Below are 21,537 nucleotides of genomic sequence, written 5' to 3'. Positions count from 1 at the left end.
GCTGTAGCAAAACAAAATGCTCCAAGGTTGCCAATGTTTGAATCCTTGAAAAGCAGTAAGCCTGCGTTAAAAATTAAGTTCTGTGCTTCAAACAAAAGCAGGGCTGGAAAGAAACTGCAGTAGTATTCGTAATGTATTACATTTTATTAAATAACCGGTTTATTATACAACTAATTTTTCTGGTTGCTGGCTCTTTGTTATGCATGAATATTGTGTGGTCCATTGTTATGTTTATGTGCATTGTAGTAAACAATTTTTTCACCTTTCTCCAACCCAGGCTGTAGTTGCCCGTTTTACTTCAGGGATTATTATGACTGGAGATGAGAAATATTTAACAAGGAGGGCTGGGTAATAAAGTGCTAAGAAGGATATGGCCTAGTGGTGCTTTCAAGCAAATTTTGCTTTCCAGGCTCAGGTTAAATGAAATGCTTTCATATATCTATTTAGAGTGGTACCTCGGGTTACCTACGCTTCAGGTTACAGACGCTTCAGGTTACAGACTCCACTAACCCAGAAATAGTACCTCAGGTTAAGAACTTTGCTTCAGGATGTGAACAGAATTTGTGTGGCGGCAGCGGGAGGCCCCATTAGCTAAAGTGGTGCTTCAGGTTAAGAACAGTTTCAGGTTAAGAACGGACCTCCGGAACGAATTAAGTACTTAACCCGAGGTACCACTGTAGTTCAAATAATGCTAATCTACCCTTCTCAACACATGGTGTTTGAAGGTGGGGACAGTAGGCACAATCCAACTCCCCCTCTGATTTGATATGTAGTTTGAAAGTCTGCTTTAAAAAATGCCCCTTCGTGGTGAAATGTGGACCTTTGGGGTATAACTGCCTTGATCTTTTATTCTTTAATAAAAACCAGTTTTATCTCCCTTGTTATGTTTTATGTATTTCTATGTATTTGTCTATACCATTAGTTTTTTTTAAAAAAATCCTTGATCTTAGAGATATCCTTTGAGACAGCGAAACCATGATCAACCAGTTTATTGTAGAACAGTGCCAAAAACTCATGTAGCTGAATTTGTAGATGCCACAATTAATCTGTAGGAAAAATGGGTTTTATTTCTATAAATACAAGCTGGTTTTCATTTTCTCCCTATGCACTTTTAGCTTACTTAAAATTCCAGGAACAACCTATTTAATTAATTTGATCTTGGAACTTTACAGATTTCTGGAATAGTATTGAAGGAATGGGTATCTTGTTGATAAACTATTTTGATTGGAGGGGGAGAATTTTAAGTTTTCTGTGAACTGATCAGAATTCCATTCAGTATACTCATGTGAGCAGCTCAAAGATGAAAACTGAGTAGCATTACTGCCAGTCACTTTTCATTATCGCATCTTATCTCAAGTGTGATCCTAAATAGATCCAGTAAGTTACAGATGATTACATATAAGTTAGTACTATATGTATACTTTCATTTAGCTATGACACATGTTTGCCATCTACATGCAATTAATTCTTAAGCTCTCTTATACAAATATTATGAATGCCTACAGTCATGCTTCAGAGCAGCTGGTTGATATTAGGCAATACTTTTACTGATATTAACCCTTTTGTTTATTTTAGGGTGTTGAGCCCTCTAAACAAGAACAATTTGAAGAATATGTCTATTTCTATCTAGAAATGCAACACAGAGGAAAGATATGTGTAACTTGCCACTTTATTTTGTTATGTTTACTTGTTTAAGAGTTTTGTATACAGCCCCTGACATCAATATATCCCAGGGTGGTTCACAATAAGAAGTAACAATAAGAACAATTACGTTGTGAAAATGCTATCTAAAAACACAGCCAAAATGCAGCATTCTGTACTAGCTGCAAATTCCGAGCCAACATCAAGTGCATTACACGAGTCCAGTCAAGAGGTTACCAAGGCCTTCAACACTATGAGTATGCTATTGCTGTTATGGGAGTTGGTTTTGTGTGTGTATATTAATGACTGATAGGGTTTTTGTATGTTTTTAAATGGTATAATGTAGCTATGTTATATTTTTAGCTATGTTTTATGTTTTATGTGTCTAGAACCTTTATGATGCAACAGTAAATCATATTCTAGTGACTTCAGCCCATACTAGATTCTGCTGGTGACATGTTTTTTACGGACACTTACATTTTCAACATAGTTCTAGATCTTATCAGATTGCCACCTTCCAGATTTCATATTGATGCTAAATCAAATGCTGATAATGTGCCCTACAGATGACATTTTGAGTCAACATTAACTTAAAACCTTGAAAGTCAAAATACCATATGTTTTCAACACTTCCTTTCAGGGGAAATGTCATAGGTAATCAGCTTTTCATTCATTATAGCATTAAGACCAGGCCAAGAAGTCATGTTGCAGATTTCCAGGTGCAGTGATTAATTAAATCAGTCCTGACCTCTCCGTGTTGCTGTGCAAACTTGTCAAGTGACTTACAACCACCAAGAATCTAGACTGCCACATGTTACAACTGTTCCCCACCCAACACACTTGTGCTCTTTCCACATACAGCCTTAATTTAGAATCTTCCAAGTACAACATGGTTCTCTGCACCCGGGAATGGCTCTTCACTATAGAACAAAGTCTATGCATCCAGCTGTGACACTCTACCAGCTTAGCTTATTACCGTACATTTACTGGAGAAAGAGAGAGAGAATAAACGCATGCATGAATGAGTCACCAGTCTTAGGCCTGCAATTTGGAATTCAGAGTTGGGTTTAAAAGGTGGTATTGTATTCTTTTGGACAGTTTTCAGAGACATCATGTGTGACATTGCAAAAACATTGATGGGATTTACTAGGAAGACAAGGATGTCACATAAATTAGCCTAAAGTTCACATTAGCTAGTAGCATTTCATCAGTAATATCAGGTCCATATGATGAACTCCAATATTTCTACACAGCTCCACAGCACAACTAGAGTGTCTGATATTTTATTCCTTACATTTAACCTTGAATAGACAGTTATCCACTGTATTGTTTTGGAATATGCATGTTCAAGTTAAACCTTTCTATACAATGGTTTGGTTGGTCTAACACAGCCAGGCAAGGAAAGTTCAGAGTCAGAAGTAAAGTCTACAATGGTGATCTGGTTGACCAAAGTGACATCATCGAGCCAGGGCTGCCCCGACCTTAAATGCCCCCTAGTAAGCCCGCCCCCACCGCCAGCCGATTGGCTGGCGCGGTGAGTGATGAATAATAATGAGCCCGGGAATCCCTGAGTCCCGCGGGGCTGCAGCCAGCCCCGCGAGAGTGTAGATGGGGGCGTGAGCCCACAACCCCTCCCCCTTCTTATGTTGGGAGTGGCTTTCCCATCAGTAAGTAAGGCGTCACCCTCAAGTCTTTATTTCCCTGCATTCATCTGATCTCTCTTAAAGTATCTCTTCTGCAAGGAGCTTTGCATATGCTGAAACATATGTATGTATGGTACATACGCATGTTATATATTATGTAACTAGCCAGTCTGACTCCATTGTTTTTATTTGTAAGCTTGTGTGCATATACATATGCTTGTGTGTTGAGAGAGTTGCCTTCCTATTTCCACCTAATAATTTTTTAATATATCTTGACATTTGGCTTCAGTGGTTTTAAAAGGCAATTATCTGGAATCCCACACTAAAACCTACCCTTGTGTGCAAAGACAGCACAGCTAAGCTACTTTTTAAAATTCTAATCATAGCTCACAAGGTTCTGTAAGGATTGGGGCTTGGAAAACATAAATCCAAAGCTTCCCTCTTTCTAAGTCTGGGCTGGTGGAAAAGGCCTAGGAGAGTAAGGTTCATAAACTCACTCACCCAGCTAAGCAGACCGGGGAACAGCAATATGACCATCCCACCTAGTAACAATTGCAATGTGGGGCGGGGGGGGGAGAGAGAGAGAAAGACTCTTATACAAAAAAGGAGTTGACCAGTAAGTGAAAGCCCTCCTCCACAGATCAGTCCATGTAGGAAAAGAAGTCTCCCATCACACATTTGTTCTTGTAAAGACAGCCAGCTCACTTTCTTTCTGGCCCAGATATGCAAGCAAGCAGCAGCAATAAGAGAACATATCCAATGTAAGTGTTATGTGCCACCCCAGTGGCCCCAAACGCACTGGAATCTATTTTGATAAGGCCTGTATTTGTTATAGAAGAATGCAACCTGACAAGTATTGCAGTATTTGATTTTTTTTTAAGAAAACCTTGTTTATCATCCCACTCTTATCACTGATGGCACCATTTTTCACATGATGTTGCACCCAAAGGAATGGCATTGTCATATGCAAACTGCTGGCAGGCAGAACAGATCATTACATAGCAATAGGTCTAGTGCTTAGAAGTCAACAGGATGACATAATTTAATGTTGGAGCACTGGGAAGTAATGGAATAGGATGCAAAATATCTGATATATTTTGAGCATTGAGCACCAGATAGTTACAGTGACAAATTGCAAAGGGGAGCAAAGTACAGTGGTACCTCGGTTTTCGAACATCTCCGTTGATGAACATTTCAGTTTTCGAATGCCATAAACCCAGAAATAAATGCTTCGGTTTTCAAACACGCCTAGGAAGTCAAACATGCCATGCAGCTTCTGCTGAGTGCAAGATCCTGAGGCCTAGCTGTCGCCTATTGAGTTTTCGGTTTTGAAACGTTTCAGAACTCAAATGGTCTTCTGGAACAGATTACATTCGAAAACCAAGGTACCACTGTATTTGATGAACTTCCACAAATTGTCCCTGATGTTTAAGGCACTGCACGTATGTGTATTTAGGTTCAAGGATGGCATCATGATGTATTCTGAAGTCAAGTAAAAGTTGCTAGTTAGAACCTTACTCCCATAAAACATGACCCCCTGCTGGTGATGGCTTTGTGGACCTCTCTCAGTCCTGCTTGAATCTTAATCAAACATTTCAGAAGTTGCTCATGGCCTCCTGCCAACACAGTGAGGAACTGAGGATGGGAAAAGTTCCAAATGTCTGGAGATTCACTTCAGCAAGGCAGGCAGAAATGAAACTTTCCCAGACCCTTGCGCAGACACCACTCTGGCTGAAGCTTACTAAACCAATGAAATATGTTTGAAGCAGTACAAGTAAACCTAAGAATTTCACTGCTGTGGTACTGCTGTGGTACTTTCCACTGCTGTGGTACTCCTGTCAATTTTCTAGTCTTGGTACAAGAACTATGAAATGCAGGCCCTGTCTGCCAGATTATAAACAAATAGACACAATGACCCAGTCTAAGGGAAGTGATGGCTAATGTCAGGTCTGGTCGTTGTCCTCTTCAGATCACCACACGAACGCTTCTTGTTCTTTTATAACTTTTTATTGATTATTAACAAAACAATCTTATAAACGGTTCTTAAATATTATTCCTCAGAGTCACTTCTTTCAGATACCTTCTGAGCTCTGCTTCTCCGTGACCAGCCACTCTCAAAATGGCGAAGGCGCCTTTCCCTTCGCTTTCCCGCTCTTTTTTCTAACCGCCTGGCTCAGCGGTGTAGCGTGGGTTGTCAGCACCCGGGGCAAGGCAAGTAATTTGCGCCCCCTAACCCCTAACCTGCCGCCGCTGCCAGCTTCTTCTTGCTGCTGCCTGGTCTGGTCTGGTGTGGTTCTCTCCCGCGCTCAGCGCTGCGCTGGGCGGCCGCTGCACTGTCCCTCCCCTAGATAGTCCCTCGCTCTCTCTCCGCACCGCACGCCTGGCACCCACCCCCTCCACAGTCGGCGGCGACCCGGCGGCTCAGATCAGATTCGCACAGCCAGCACTGCAGTGAGAGAGAGTGAGTGAGCCAGGTAGGGGCAGAGAGCTGCGAGTGCGAGCGCCCCCCCCCCCAGATGTTGCGCCCGGTGCGGCCGGCCCCCCCTGCACCCCCCACGCTACGCCACTGTCCTGGCTAGAGCTGGCCTGTATCTCCCCTCCTCCGAATCTGAGCTAGAACTTAACCCTTGCCTTTCCTGTGAACAGCCAGTCCCTCCCTGTTGTTCCTCTTGCTCCATTCTATTAGATTCACTGCTCTCCTTCCCCCCTTGGGGAATGCTTTCTCCCTCTGATAAACTGGAAACTTCTAACTCTTCCCTGACAGCTAAGTAAAATCTTGGCGGCTTCACTCTTAAGGTCCTGCTGCAACTCTGCTATACAGAGCTAAACCATTGTCTGTCTTAGTGTTACGTCCAAGCCTGAGCTCTTTGTCTGGGGGAAACAAACCACCCAATAATAAATATTGGCTACAGCTCGTGGTTTGTCAGGAGTGAGACAAATTATGAGCCCATATTTGGATATGAGGCTAAGCTGAATCGTGGCTTGGCTTTGGGTAGCATCATAGCAGCAGAAAGACAAAAGGAGGAGTAACACAGTCATGACTTTTACATGCAAATTAGGTAAAGGTAAAGGGACCCCTGACCATTAGGTCCAGTCGTGACCGACTCTGGGGTTGCAGCGCTCATCTCGCTTTATTGGCCAAGGGAGCCGGCGTTTGTCCGCAGCTTCCGGGTCATGTGGCCAGCATGACTAAGCCGCTTCTGGTGAACCAGAGCAGTGCACGGAAACGCCGTTTACCTTCCCGCCAGAGCGGTAACTATTTATCTACTTGCACTTTGATGTGCTTTCGAACTGCTAGGTTGGCAGGAGCAGGAACCGAGCAACGGGAGCTCACCCCATGGCGAGGATTCGAACCGCCAACCTTCTGATCGGCAAGTCCTAGGCTCTGTGGTTTAACCCACAGCGCCACCCGCGTCACCTTCATGCAAACTAGAGGAGTATAAAAATAATGGTGTAGCAGTAAATAAACCAACTACACTTGCAGGTCAGTCCTCTGCATATCTAATCAGAAATAATTTCTCTTGAATTCCCAGTGAAGTATGTATAGGATTTCAGTCCCAAATACCAATTTTAAAATAAAGTTTACATAACGACTATGATTACTATACAACTCTCAAATCAGAGGTTTTGTGTATAGCAGACTTTACAGTCAAATTATTCTGCCTTTATTAGTTAGTTCCTTATATTCAGTAAATCCTTCCCAATAATTTGAGAGGTTTTAATTAATTCAACATACTCCTTCTCTTTTTCTGGATTTATCAGTTATTTTACAGGGTTGTGGGGGATATAGATAGGTATAGATATAGAGTAAACCATATTACTATATGAGAACTGAATGAAACTGTGATTCTAAAGCACAAAGGATAGGAAAACAAGTAATCTAAAGGTGTTTGCATTAAATCTTCTTATTGCTTTAATCATGTATTTTATGAAAGGAATAAATACTCACTAAGGACTTTTTACAAGCCAGAACTGAGAGTCTGGAGAATTAAAACATCAGAGATAGAATTAGATTGCAGTAAAATTGCAACATAAAAACAGGAAGCACAGATAAAATCAAGCAAGCTATTACTTTACCCTAGAATTGCAACATAAAACCGGTAGTCAGATGTATTCACACCACTGAAGGGAATTAGAGCTCAGTTTAAAAGTAACAGGGCACAACTTAGGAAGAGATATTCCAAATGTTTCTAATATTGATTTAGCAATAGTGGACATACTATAAAATAGTGGACATACTATAAAAGAGTCAAAGTCAAAGTCCAGGTAAGAAGAGTTGGTGTATGCATGCCATATTTCAAACTTAGCAGTTCTCAGAACCAAAGTTTGAAACTATATTTTGATTATTGACAATGGATATCAAGAATACTCAGCCCCAACATCCCGACTTGACACCAAAAAGCACAATGTTATTATTACTGTTACTAGTAGTTGCATTTGTTAGCAGCTTTGGACAAAAGAAAAGTCTCAAAGTGACATAACTTAAAATGTAAACAGATAAAAATCAATTTAGAAGCCAAGGTAAAGTGTAGACCAAAATTCCTTAAACTGCACATCCAGAATGCCACAACAATAAGAGCAGCAATCAAAAATTGTGCTTACCGGTGTTGGGAGTGCAGCCAGAGAGATTTTCTGATGCTCTGCTGAATCAGGTGCCAATCCACCAATCACAGCTGAGGCCAGTGGTTTTTCTTCACAACATGTTTGGAGAAAATCTCCCTGTCCTTCTGAGAAATCCAACTGTCAGGAAAAAAGAAAGCCAAAACACTTCAGTGCATCGATAGACAAACTAAGACCAGGGGGCCGGATCTGGCCCAATCACCTTCTAAATCCGGCCTGCAGATGGTCCAGGAATCAGCATGTTTTTACATGACTAGAATGTGCCCTTTTATTTAAAATGCATCTCTGGGTTATTTGTGGGGCATAGGAATTTGTTTATTATTTTTTCAAAATATAGTCCGGGCACCCAAAAGGTCTGAGGGACAGTGGACTGGTCCCCTGCTGAAAAAGTTTGCTGCCTGCTTTAGAGCATGGGTAGGCAAACTAAGGCCCAGGGGCTGGATCCGGCCCAATCGCCTTCTAAATCTGGCCCACGGATGGTCCAGGAATCAGTGTGTTTTTACATGAGTAGAATGTATCCTTTTATTTAAAATGAATCTCTGGGTTATTTGTGGGGCATAGGAATTTGTTCATTCCCCCCACCCAAAAAAAATATAGTCCAGTTCCCCACAAGGTCTGAGGGACAGTGGAAAGGCCCCCTGCTGAAAAAGTTTGCTGACCCCTGCTTTAGAGCACATGATCAAATCATAACTTTTAATTCAAAATGTACAAAGTTCTCTTCTTTATTCCAGGCGCATATAAAGTTAGAATTGTGGCATTCCAACCCTCCACTGGTTGCTGAAAACTTCCTGCTCTGGTTTATTAATTCCCAACTCCCTATCCCCCATCTTCTTCCTCAGAACACTAACCAATCCTCCATTCTCTGCATTTTTAAACAAAGCTCTCTTATCCAATTGTTAAAGTCTTCCTATACACCTGTAATCACAAGCAGCTCCAGCCCACACCAGATGAGCACACCTACAAAGCTGTGATATCCAATACAGGTTGCAGAAATCAGCCCGAGGTCTTGCATGTCTAACTTTGCTTTGCACAAAGCCTCACAAAACATCTCTTTCTCTCTCTTTTGGCTTTTAGTGATTGAAGGGTTCCACCCAGTTGTCTTAATCATGACATAATCCTTGTAAATATATAAGTACATCAATCAACGGAGCAGTGGTAAATTTTGAAGTGCAGGAGTTTATTAAGACAGCCTCCATAGCTATGCACCTAAAGAAAGTAAAAAAATGCAGGCAGTTGTGTTGGCCATAATGCAACACACACTCCCCATTGACTGAAATCCATTTCAGAGTTTTCTGGAAGTAAACTCCATTGAACTCAGTAGTGCTTGCTTCTGACTACATAGGGTTAAAACGCAGCGAGCTTTAACAAAATACCTTCAGCTAGCTGATATTCATCCTTTAGCTTTTGATGAGAAATGCAAGCGATCTTGCTTAGAAGTGCTACCATTTAAAAGTACAAGCCGCATAAGATAAAAAGAATATAGTATCTATCCTCTGCTTGATTGTGTTCCTCATCCTATGACTCACTCCTCTATGCTAATCTGTCACAAACTAACCTGAATGCTTCATTATCACCTCATTCCCTTGCCAGAGCAAGAAGATCTGTCAAGTACCCTCAAGCAGATTACAGCATCAGCTCCTGCTTTGAAAAAGCCCCATATGGGCACTCTCCTGTGTCTCCCCTCACTACACATTACCAACATCCATGCAGATCATAGCCACTTAACCTACACATAGCCATAACATCAAACGAGGATCTGATTTTGCTTTCTTTTGTTTGCTTATCACATTAAAATCAACATTAAAATTTCCCATAGCACAATTATGTTTCGGTACAGCACACTCCTAAGCATATTTATTCAGAGGTAAATCCATAGTATTCAGAAGAAACTGGACGTGACATTAATTGCATGATTATTATTAACATGCATGGCTTTTGTTATGTAAATAACAACCACAGGGAAGCCTGAGCAGTCCTGGGACAAAGGGGGATGGTGAGAGGGAGTTTAACTCTTTCTCCCCCTAACACAATCTTGAAAGATGTTATTTGCATTTCAAGGAAAATCTCCACTACTGGGACTATGGTGAGGAAAGAACCCACCCCACCCCAGTCCTGTGGGTGCTATTTACATACAAAAGCCACACATGTTAATTGCATTCACACAATTAACATCATGTCAAGTTGGGCTGTCAATGGGGCTTGTTCACAAGTAAGAGTGCATCAAACTGCAGCTCAAGCAGAAATCTGGTAGGACTCTGGGCACTAAGCATGCCACTCTTCAAAAGCTGTTGGGAAAACCAAAAACCGCATTCTCCCTCTTTACAAAGGGTAGCAGAAGAAGGGGTCAAAAGGAATGGCCTGCTATCCATGAAATTCTTAAAAAGCCACTCTGCTGCAGCCACTCTCGTGAGTCATGGACCACAGAAAAAGAATCTCTTTTCAGCAGTAGAATCACATCATTTTGCTTTTTCCAGCTTGAACTGAATACATTGTTTTAAAAGAAAAATCACAAATGAAGGAAGGATGTCAAATTGGATAAAATGATCCAGATCTGGATATACTTTTCCAATGAAACATTTCAATCTATTCACCTAGCACAAAGATATCTTCTATATTTTCAGCACTGATGTATATCTATGTTATTAAGGGATACCATTTCAGGTTTCAAAGGGGTGTGAAGACATTGCAGAGTGAAGGCAACACTCAAAGTGTGTTCTTGGATATACTATACAATAAGATGAAAAATAAAAATTATTAAAAATTCAGCACATGTACTGTTTTGTTTTGTTTTACTCTTCATTGCTTGACAATAAACTGCAGCTAAATAGTTGGTCTTAAGGGACTGACAAATGTGTCCTGAAATGTAGATTCCATCCTCCATTCTATGTTGTCTTTCACTTTTTATGCATAAGCCAGGAGCAGAACGCACAGTGCAAATAATTACTCAAAAGAGGCTTGCTTATTATGTGGCTGGCTTCCACCGATCCACCACCATCCACAACTCAACTACATAATTGTAAAACCTACACCTTTAAGAACTTTCCAGAATGTTCCGAAACAGGCTTGCCTCCATGAAAATCCTTACACATCGTCCCCCATTTCAGGTGTTGACAAATGCTTTAGTTCCCACATAAAACCTCAAACGGTTTTTCCAAAATAATAAATTTATATATAGTGTGTGAACATGTGAGAACATTCATAGAGTAGCCCTGTTTGCAAGAGTCGAAATGTATATTTGCAGGGAGTCTGGAGAAGCAGGCTATGAGCTGCTTTTGCATTCCTCCGGTTGTGATTGGTCCAAGCATCCATTGTACTTGAGATTCATGTGTGCCAGCTGTCAGTGAGCTTGCCAGCAGATATTATAGCAGCCAGAAGCAAAGCCCAATTTGGCACTGCACAGCTCATATGGTTTTTTTCCCCCAGCCAACACTGGAGACATAAGGAGAAACTATAAGTAACTATGAAGGTGTAATATTACAGTTTTCCAAAGTTGTAAGGTTCAACATCCCAGGACAAACAAACAAACAAACAAACATTTGCTGAAGGATTGCATACTGGAATAGACATACATTCATAGCAGTGTATAACACATGTGGAACCCAATTCAATTTGGTTATTCCTTGGCCTTTTTAAAACGCAGCACTGAACACTACAGCTTTATGCATGCTCACCATCGAGATGAGTGTCAATTACTGTATATACATAGTCCTTAAAGGATTTATCATACTGCATACTTCCTGCTATTTGACACTGCCACACATCTTGTTTTATTTTGTGTATATCTCTTTACTCATTTGAATTCTGCCACTTTGGTTAAGGTACTTTTTATGAGTAATTCATGCTTCATAGCGTTGCATTTACATTATTTTTTACCTTCTGTGACAAGGTTTTTATACACAGAAACCAAGCTCTGGCAAGAATGGCCTGTCAAGAATACTAACAGCTTGATAGCTAAATCTTTCTCTCGGGAAAATGATTCATTCAGACAATATAGTCAGGCCCCTTTGGAGAAATATGGAGCAAATGGCAAGCCAGTTTGGTCTACAACCAAGAAAGATTCTGAGCTGATGGCAGTTGTCACCCAGAAGAGACCGTGATACTACTTATAAAATAAACACACCCTCACAAAGGCATCAAATGTAACCCTTTCCACTATTGTTCCAACTACCAGCATAGGTTCATGTCTCTGATTGCTTGCAGACAAATATTTGACAAAGAATTATATGTATCTTTATAAGTGTGTACGTTATATTTATTTATTTATTCTAGTACTTTTAGGTAGCCGTTTAGGACAAAGCACTCCCAAGGTGGCTTCTGTAAAACATAAGAACACAACAACAACATATATGTGATACATCTATTTTGCGATCTCTTTACATCGTTCAAAAAACTACACACCTTTAAAACAACTGTATCATCCAAGAAGAGTAACAGCAACAATAGCAACACACCATTAAAATCAGTTTAAGCACATAAAACATTTTTAGCATAGCTTTAAGAGAAAGCAACAAAAACCTGTTGAAATACCTGTATTGTTTCTGAGCCATCTTCAAAAGTGGCCTCATAAAACCTGAATGTCCAGCAGCTAGCCTGGATGTCAGTTGTTCATGAGTAACCAAGACTAGATCTGCTCTCGCTAGGCAGGTCATAGCTGGCATACCAACCAAAGTGACTTGGCCCTTCAGGGGAAGTGCAACCCTATCCAAGACCAGTTGCAAACCTCCATCCAGATTAGTCAGGTTTCCCGCCCACTACATCTCTATCTTGTCTCAATTAAGCCTCAGCTTGTTCGCCCTCATCCATCCCCAAACCGCCTCCAGACAGCAGTTCAAGAGTTCAACAGACTCCCAGGAATGAGTGGGTGAAAACAAGAGGTAGAGATATGAGTCACCCACATATTGATGACGCTGCAGCCCAAAGACAGGATTATATACCGTATTTTTCGTCCCATAGGACGCTCCGTCCCATAGGACGCACCTAGTTTTGGGGGGGGGAATAAAGGGGGGGAATTCCTTTATTTCCCCCCCAAAAAGCAGGTCGGAGAAACCGAACCAGGTCGAGGAACAGCGGGATGGCGGCGCTGCGCCTCCCCGCTGTCCCCCGAGCTTGTGGGGCTGGCCGATGTCTGCCCAGCGCGAGGCGCGCTCTGATTCAGGCCGCCCCGCCCGCCAGGCGGCAGGCTGCTATCCGCAGCATGGGAAGCCCTGCGGGGAACTCCTGCAGGGCTCCCCACGCTGCGGATGTCTGTCCGGCGCGCGGGGCACTCTGCTTCAGGGCGCCCTGCCCGCCGGGCGGCAGGCTGCTATCCGCAGCGTGGGGAGCCCTGCGGGGAACTCCTGCAGGGCTCCCCACGCTGCGGATGTGTTCCCAAAGCGCCGGGCACCCTGAAAGCAGAGCGCCCGACGCTCCAGGAAGCAGGCTGCTATCCGCAGCCGAGACATCCCTGCGGGACCTCCCACAGGGCTGCCTAGGCTGCGGATGTATTCCCGAAGCGCCAGACGCTCTGCTTTCAGGGCGCCCGACGCTCCAGGAAACAGGCTGCTATCCGCAGCCTAGACATCCCTGCGAGACCTCCCACAGGGCTGCCTAGGCTGCGGATGTATTCCCGAAGCGCCGGGCACTCTGCTTTCAGGGTGCCCGACGCTCCGGGAAGCAGGCTACTATCCACAGCCTAGACAGCCCTGCGGGAACTCCCGCAGGGCTGCCTAGGCTGTGGATGTCTTCCTGAAGCCTGGAGAGTGAGAGGGGTTGGTGCGCACCGACCCCTCTCGCTCTCCAAGCTTCAGCGAAAGCCTGCATTCGCCCCATAGGACGCACCCAGATTTCCCCTTCATTTTTGGAGGGGAAAAAGTGTGTCCTATAGGGCGAAAAATACGTTATATTGCGGGCACATGCGCTAAACCCTGTGGTGCCTACTCCTTTTCCCAAATGATAACACAAGAGACCAGAGTATGGGTTCAAATTGGCCACAACTTTATTGAATTTCAGAAGTGGGAAACTTGGCACAGGCCTTGGCAGGTAACCCTCTCAGCCCGCCTGGCTGAGGATATGCAGGCAGTTGAGGCCCAGTGAGAGGGGACTGCAAAGCGCAAACCTACACAGCATGCCCTTCCACTGACCTCGTCCGGGGAGTTTGACCTACATGCCGCCGCTCTAGGGCCAGGGACTCCCGGTTTGCCCTTTAACGGGCCCTGCACGCGCCGCCGCATGGGGAGCGAGCATGAATGCATCCCCCCCCCCAACTTGATGTTAGACTAAAGGCTACCTTGCCAAGGCCTAAAACCGCCAAAGTTGTGACGAAATTGCTACGGGGAAGGCGAAACCTGCCAATGCAGGGAAAATTCCTTCCCGGTTCTGAATACAGCGACCATCTTACGACCGCAGCAGCGCCCGCTGACCTGGAACGCAAAATATTAGCCTGTAAAGCAGAAATTGTTAAATTGAAGAACGCCAACCTAAGCTGAAATTAAAAGGCAAGAAATATTAATTGAGGGAGGGTGGGTGGGTGATCCCAGAAGGAAGAACAGCAAAAGAGGCTTGAGCTCAGGGGTCAGCCTCTTTTCTTTTGGCCTTAGGCCCACCCCTGGCCGGCCGTCCATTGTCCTCCCTGGCCGAGGGCGGGTCAAAGGCCAGCTCAGGCAGGTGGGTGGCACCCGCCCAGGTGAGCCTCGCTTGGTGCCGCAAACCCCGCCCACCTGTGGGGAAGGGAGGGCGCATATTGTATATATATATATTGTATATATATATATTGTATATATATATATTGTATATATATATATTGTATATATACAACACAGATGTTTAAACTGGTTCTATAACTGCAGATAAATTGTAAGAGACAAAACTCTCAGCAAAACCCACAGTAGCTACAGTCTCCCTGGTCCAAAATGTTCTAATTCAAAGTGAGAATATTTCTACACTTCTATCCAGCTTTCCTGGCCTCCAGTTGAACCCCGTGAATCAGATGATGGAACAAAACATGCCACAGCATATAGGAGCGGGGAGTGTTTCTTTGAACTCTTCCTTTGCATTGTTTACCAACCTAAACCAAAGTCTTCAGGACCTAATTATTCCAAAGGGATATTTACTTGTTTTTCAGCAGCAAAAGCTTCAGAAGAAAAGAGGCTGCTGTTTCTCTACCCTCTTCCCACCAGAAAAAAGAAAAGAAAAGTGAGAGTCTCACAGAGGTGAAAAAACTCACTGAACGCGGACATCTGTAACAAAAATTTACTTGGCTCTGAGATATTTTCAATCAAGGTTCTTTATTGAGGGACTCTGAAGGGACTCGCAACAAAGGACTGATGCTCATACCTCAAGAGGTATTCTGTTGAGAAAGCGGTATATAGATTTTGCTTATATAAATAAATAAGCAATGCCCTTTGTCAAATGAGCAACATTATGTAGAATTCTTAATATGGCCATAATAAAGATTAGACTAGATTGTTGTCCTCTTTGGTTTATATTAAAATTGCACTGAGAGGCGTACTAATTTAATAGTCTGCATAGATAACTTTAAAAAAAAATGTGCTAAGGGTATGTGCTGCAGAATAAGGGCCAGAGCTTATGTGGTATGTAATAAACATCATCACAGTATAATTGATTTAAGCAACCCAGGGACTTTGAGAAGAAAAATAAGATTATCTTTTAAATTATAAATAGTCCACTAATTACTTCTGGCTTTAGATTATCTTTATACAAATCTCATAAAGAGACTGTGATATTTCCCTCGTCTGCAAGAAATCAAAGTGGCCCATGCAACAATTTGCAAGGAAATTATATACTTAAGGTAGAACCAGCCGTCCTACCCAAAGGGATCTGTTAATAATTATGCAAATTCTCTCACCTCAGTATGCACATATTTGCGTAAAATATGTCTTCTCCAACTCTGCCCAGAGATGTCAGAGGTTGAATCTGGGACCCTGCACTTGCAATGGATGTGCTCTGTCACCGAGCCCATCCCTTCCTCTTCTGTATGCTGTTGCAAGGAACATAGCAGTCAGAATGACAGAGAAGTGCAAAAGAAGAATGAGTGAAAATGCAAGGGGTATACAGTAAAATGTACGCAGGATTAGCAGAGTGCCACCTGGAATAGAACCAGGAATTCTCACTGCTCCTTGCAGTTGCCCCATGTGGAGAGCCACTAGATCTGTGGTTAGTGCAAGTATTCTCAGGATCCAAACTGAGCTGACCTTTGGACTTTCCTAGACAAGGTTTCCTGGGCTGAGCAACGCCAAGCAATACATTCCAGCTTGATCCAGCCAAAGCGAAGAATGTGCTTTGGATTTCAATGAGTACGGTATGGACCACTCTTCAACTCTCGCCTATTGAAATCAGTTAAAAGGGCTTAACTTAGTCTGAATTGTAAATTTAGTGTTCTCCTGCACATATAGTGTTATCTTGGGGAACACATCCAAGTTATCTCAGTGACAAGGAGGACTGCATAAAGGTAAGCGGGTGTTTGCTTGGGGTGTCATACACACAAGCGCAACTTGCAATTAGACCCTTGTAGGTGATGCCTACAGAACAGTGAGGCTTTTTCCTCAATAACCGGTGCCTGGGAGTGGGGAATGACAGGGGGTGTTAAGAGGACAGGCCTAGATACACTACATGGCCAGCCCTTCATCCCGTAAGCTAGGATGAAATAAGTGTTGCAAGTGTTGCAGTAAGATTCAACTGCCGGTCTACTTGGCTTCTGCACATGTGCACCATCTGGTCCATTGTCTCCGGCAGCCAAGCTTGTGTTGGGCCAGCTCTGACAGCCCCATTGCAAAGCTGCTGAAAATGGGTTGACCAGGGTGGTGGTCAATGTGGACTGAACTACAAGGGTTGGTTGTGGTGAAACACAACTCCCAAGCCCAGCTCAGCTAGCAATAAATTCAGCCCACATTTTCACCTCACCAGTTTGAACTGTGAACAAGCCCTCAACCACCATTTTAGCTTAGACAGCAGGAAACATCGCTCCCCAGGAGTCATCAGTTCAGCTTCAAACTCCAAAGCAAAAATGTGGCTAGTAAGCACTCGCTGTGGTTTCATGCAGCATTGTATTGAAGAGCCTTAAATCTGTCTCGTATGCAGCTTTTGGACTTTAGAGCAGATCTAAAGCAGCTAGATTCAGGAAGACCTGGCAACATAACAACATGCAAAACCTTGTACATTTTAGGGTTAAAAAACTGAACAAATTTCTGTAGGATCTCTTTTCAGTAAATTATTCAGCACCATTTAAAACTGCTCAACTGCCAGATTGTACAATCCCCAATGTAACTTTTTGTTAGAAAACAAATGTTTAAAGACAAGCTTGGCTGCAGAAAGTGCTAATGAACTTGCATCTGGTTGGGAGAGGCGTAGCAGCAGGAGCAGAGGGCAGAGGAGATAACGAAACCCTTAACAAGGGAGGCATCAAGTCATAAAAACAGCAACACTTATAAATGACTTCTTTGTTAGCCACAGTGCTGCAGCCCCATCATCTGCGTAGCTAGAGCAAAATGTTGCTGAGAAGGTTGTAATCAGGCTGTTACAGACTGTTTTCACAGCTCTTCATAGGACTAAAACAGCAACTGGAGAATCAGACTCTGGCATCAGATCTTAGTCTAAAAATTTACAAACACCCGATGCAACTGTGATGTGAAATAACAAGTACCTGCATGTGTGAGGATGAAGAAACAATTTATGGATAACATCCCTGCCACTGTCCTAAGCTCTGAGACTTTCACACTGTTCTACCCTATGTATTCTCATTAGCCATCCCATTCCCCAGACAGCGGTATGGGGTGGGGGAGAGAGGCTTGAAGCTTATGCTGCCCCCTCACCCCACAAACAGATTTCCTCATTATTTCCAGAGGGACAGCTATCTTTGTCTCTTGCAGCAAAAGCGGAAGAGCCTTGTGGCATCTTAAAGAGGAGCAAATTGATTACCTCATACATTTTTCTGGATCGCTTTATCAGATGCATGGTTCTGTTCTCAGCTGCAGGTATTTGTACCTGTGGTGTGTGTGCATATCTATATGTAGGGGAGGAGGTTGTAAGCAAGAGAGGTCAGAAGGAGATGAAAGCTGGAAAAATAAGGACAGTGATAATTACCATACCTTAGTAACAGTAGCTATTTACAAAAAGAACAACCACAAAAAAACATTTTACAATAGAGACATCCTGGAATTGTAAGCCAATTGACACATGTAGTGTGATAAAAATCCATTGTGGAGATTCAATCTGCAGCTGATGGTGCTGAACCTCTTGATGTATTGTAATTCAGCAGCCTCCCTGCTGCTGTCTCCCTTTGAAGATCTTTTGTTCAAAGAGGGCCATCTTAAGATTAGTTACAGAGTGTGTGCTGGCAGGCTGAAATGTTTCCCCACTGGCTTTCCATTTCTGAAGACACATTTGTTGCCTCCTCCTTCTGGATATCTGCATTTTACAAAAACAGGCCAAAGGGCATTGTTGGCAAATAATTGCTTACGCGTCATCCTTAGATGCTGTGGAGGACATTATCAGGTCCTGTAATATTGGTGTCAGGGCAGCTTTCTGGGCAGAGCTGGCATCTGGGTCCATAACTCTCTTGAGTGTCATGTTGTCGCTGGTAAATAGCAGGTTTAGGTTAAGAGGCTGTTTGTTGGTAAGTTTTACCCTGTTTGGATTTTTAATTGGATTTTTAAAATGGTTTGTGCTGTGTATTTTCCACCTTGGATAAAGGGCAGGTAAGAAAAATTATGAATGGATGGATGGATGGATGGATGAACGAATGAATGAATGAACGAATGAATGAATGAATGAATGAATGCAGGTCTGGCATCCAAGGCCTGTTAAAAGGAAATGTCATTGTCCAGGATGGACTGTAAATCATTGATGGTACAGCTGAGTGGTCTTAACCGTTGACTGTAAATTACAAGTGGTGGTCATTTTCTCTTCTAGGTCTGTTCTGTAGAAGATTGTTCCTGGGTACCAATCTGACCTTGCTGGCCTGTTTTTTCACTTTGTTTGGTGGACACTGTAGATTTCATCACAGGTAATCTATAACACAGTTGTCACAATCTAATGATAAGGAGTTCACATGAAGCATGTATACCGACAGTTAGAACCATAAAATGTGTACAGTCTTTTGTTTACTGTGTACCATACTGCTAAAATTCTTTCTGGAAAAAATACTAATCTTTTATGATTTGTTTGTTGCTGAATTAAATTTTATTCTGAAAAGTCATGCAAGGTGAAACTTTTTTCTAGTGCATATATTGTAATCCCTTACACACAGCTTGCTCTTTAATTAAACAATTAAAAACAATTTTGAACGCAGAAGCAAAACTGAATCCAATATAGGCTCAGACTGGGATAAAGATCCACACTTAAAAGGCTTGTTGGAAAACGATGGTCTTCAATTGGCGTTGAAAAGACAATAGAGATGGTGCCCGTCTGATATGTAACTAGGTAAAAAAGTAAAGGGACCCCTGACCATGAGGTCCAGTCGCGGACGACTCTGGGGTTACAGCGCTCATCTCGCTTTACTGGCTGATGGAGCCGGTGTTTGTCCGCAGACAGCTTCCAGGTCATGTGGCCAGCATGACTAAGCTGCTTCTGGCGAACCAGAGCAGTTCATGGAAACACCGTTAACCTTCCTGCCGGGAAGCACACTTTTTGGCGTGCTTTCAAACTGCTAGGTTGGTAGGAGCAGGGACTGAACAACAGGAGCTCACCCTGTCACAGGGAATCAAACCACCGACCTTCTGATCCACAAGCCCAAGAGGCTTAGTGGCTTAGACCACAGCGCCACCCGCATCCCTAGACTAACTAGAATAACTAGAGGGAGCTCCAAAGGGAAGGTTCCACTACACTAAAGGCTCAATTCCAATATCTTGCAGAACAGACCTCTTGATGAAATGATATGTGCAGGAGGCCCTCTCCTATAGAGAACAGTGATGGTATCCTTTGATAATCCATGGCACATCCTATATCCTCAAACTACAGATTGATGCCATCTTTGCTAGCTAAAATTATGCCATGTTTAAGAGACTCTCTAACATCTCTCTCTAACCTCTTTCCAAGCTCTTACTCTTGCAATAATGTTATGAAAAGAAATATTTATTATTTTGAACAAACTAATACTGAGTTATGTTTAAATCTAGGGAAGGAAACATAGCCATCTAAATATAATATGTTATGCAAAATGATGGCAAAGCCACAAATATTCAAAACTTGGACCTTGAATCTTTTTGCTTCCTTAAAAAGAAAATGCTTCAGAGCTGAAGGGGATAAATTGGCACATGTTTTTGAGCAAGACTGCAGGGAATACTAATAACAAAACATGTAATTAATAGGACTACTATAAATTAAGTTATCCCCCATCAGATGTCTTAGCAAAAACACAGGCATAAAAACAATACACCTCGGCCACATTTTAAAATGACTGAGCTCTAATGTATGCAGCCTGCTACATCTGTTATTTTTGTGCCATGTTCCAATCCATACTGGTGATAAAAGACTGCACAAGACGTAGTAAATTACTGTCTTTTTGATAGGAAACACAGATCCAAAATACCAGTCTGCCAAGGAACAAAAGCTCTATAGAATCTAAGGAACTATTTTGTAAGCACTTCAACCATATGCAGATAAAGTACCTGAACAAAAATGATGGGAACACATCAAACTCTAGGACAGAGAGCTTGTGGAATTTAAGTTGTTCGAGATCACGTATGTAAGGGGCAGCCTTTATTCCAAAAGCAGGGGTGGGAAACCTGTGGTCCTCCAAATGTTGCTGAACTTCCACCACCCCCAGACAGCATGTCCAGTAGAAATTATGGGAGTTATAATTCAACTTCACATCTGGAAGACCCCAGATTCCTCCCTAGTCATGCTTTATTCAAAGGAGCTGCCTTCATTCCAGAGCACTGCAATCCCATGATCAATGTTGCTTGTTTCAAATGCTACAATATTAAAGTGCCCTTCATTTCTGAACTGCTTAGTTAGCAGAACTCAGGTATTCATAGGAGTGACACTTCCATTACAGGCTGAATGGTAGAACCGTCCCTCAGAATATATATACAGTGGTACTTCGGGTTAAGTACTTAATTCGTTCCGGAGGTCCGTTCTTAACCTGAAACTGTTCTTAACCTGAACCACTTTAGCTAATGGGGCCTCCTGCTGCTGCTGGGCCGCCGGAGCACAATTTCTGTTCTCATCCTGAAGCAAAGTTCTTAACCCAAGGTAATATTTCTGGGTTAGCGGAGTCTGTAACCTGAAGCGTATGTAACCTGAAGCGTATGTAACCCGAGGTACCACTGTGTGTACAAAATGCAATTATAGACAACTGCAAACTTGTTTAATTTTTACATATAACAACTCACAGCCTGTGGTCTAATAACTTGGCAGGTTTCTCCCACAGAGACGGACTGTTTGCTCCCTGCCCACACTTCACAGTTGGATTACTGGCTGCCTCTGAATCTTCCCACCACCTCCACTCTCCAAAGACAAAAACAAGAGCTGCTAAGAGGAAACAGATCCACTGAGTCTCCACTGACCGTTTACTCAGATTTCCCTTCCATTGCCTGAGTTTGAACTCAGCCTTGTCTCAGCCTGGCTGAGATTTTAGATCCTACTCCCTTACATTAAGAGCTTCTCAACAGGAACCCTACTGGATCAGGCTTAGGGT

General features: G+C 42.8%; 1 protein-coding gene across 4 annotated transcripts in view; it reads right to left on the bottom strand.

The window, feature by feature from the left end:
• Positions 1-21,537, bottom strand: part of ZNF385D (zinc finger protein 385D) — a 589,542-nt gene that overhangs the window by 555,925 nt on the left and 12,080 nt on the right. For all 4 annotated transcript variants that reach the window (XM_083578081.1, XM_083578088.1, XM_083578094.1 and 1 more), the window contains exons 3-4: positions 17,817-17,953; positions 7,887-8,024 (exon numbers count right to left, since the gene is read on the bottom strand). The gene's annotated coding sequence lies outside the window, so the exon portion shown is untranslated. The remainder of the gene's footprint in view (positions 1-7,886; positions 8,025-17,816; positions 17,954-21,537) is intronic.

Source organism: Podarcis filfolensis (assembly GCF_964270895.1).
Source record: "Podarcis filfolensis genome assembly, chromosome: 12".
Classification (NCBI taxonomy): Eukaryota; Metazoa; Chordata; class Lepidosauria; order Squamata; family Lacertidae; genus Podarcis; species Podarcis filfolensis.
This window is presented reverse-complemented; position numbering and strand designations above follow the sequence as displayed.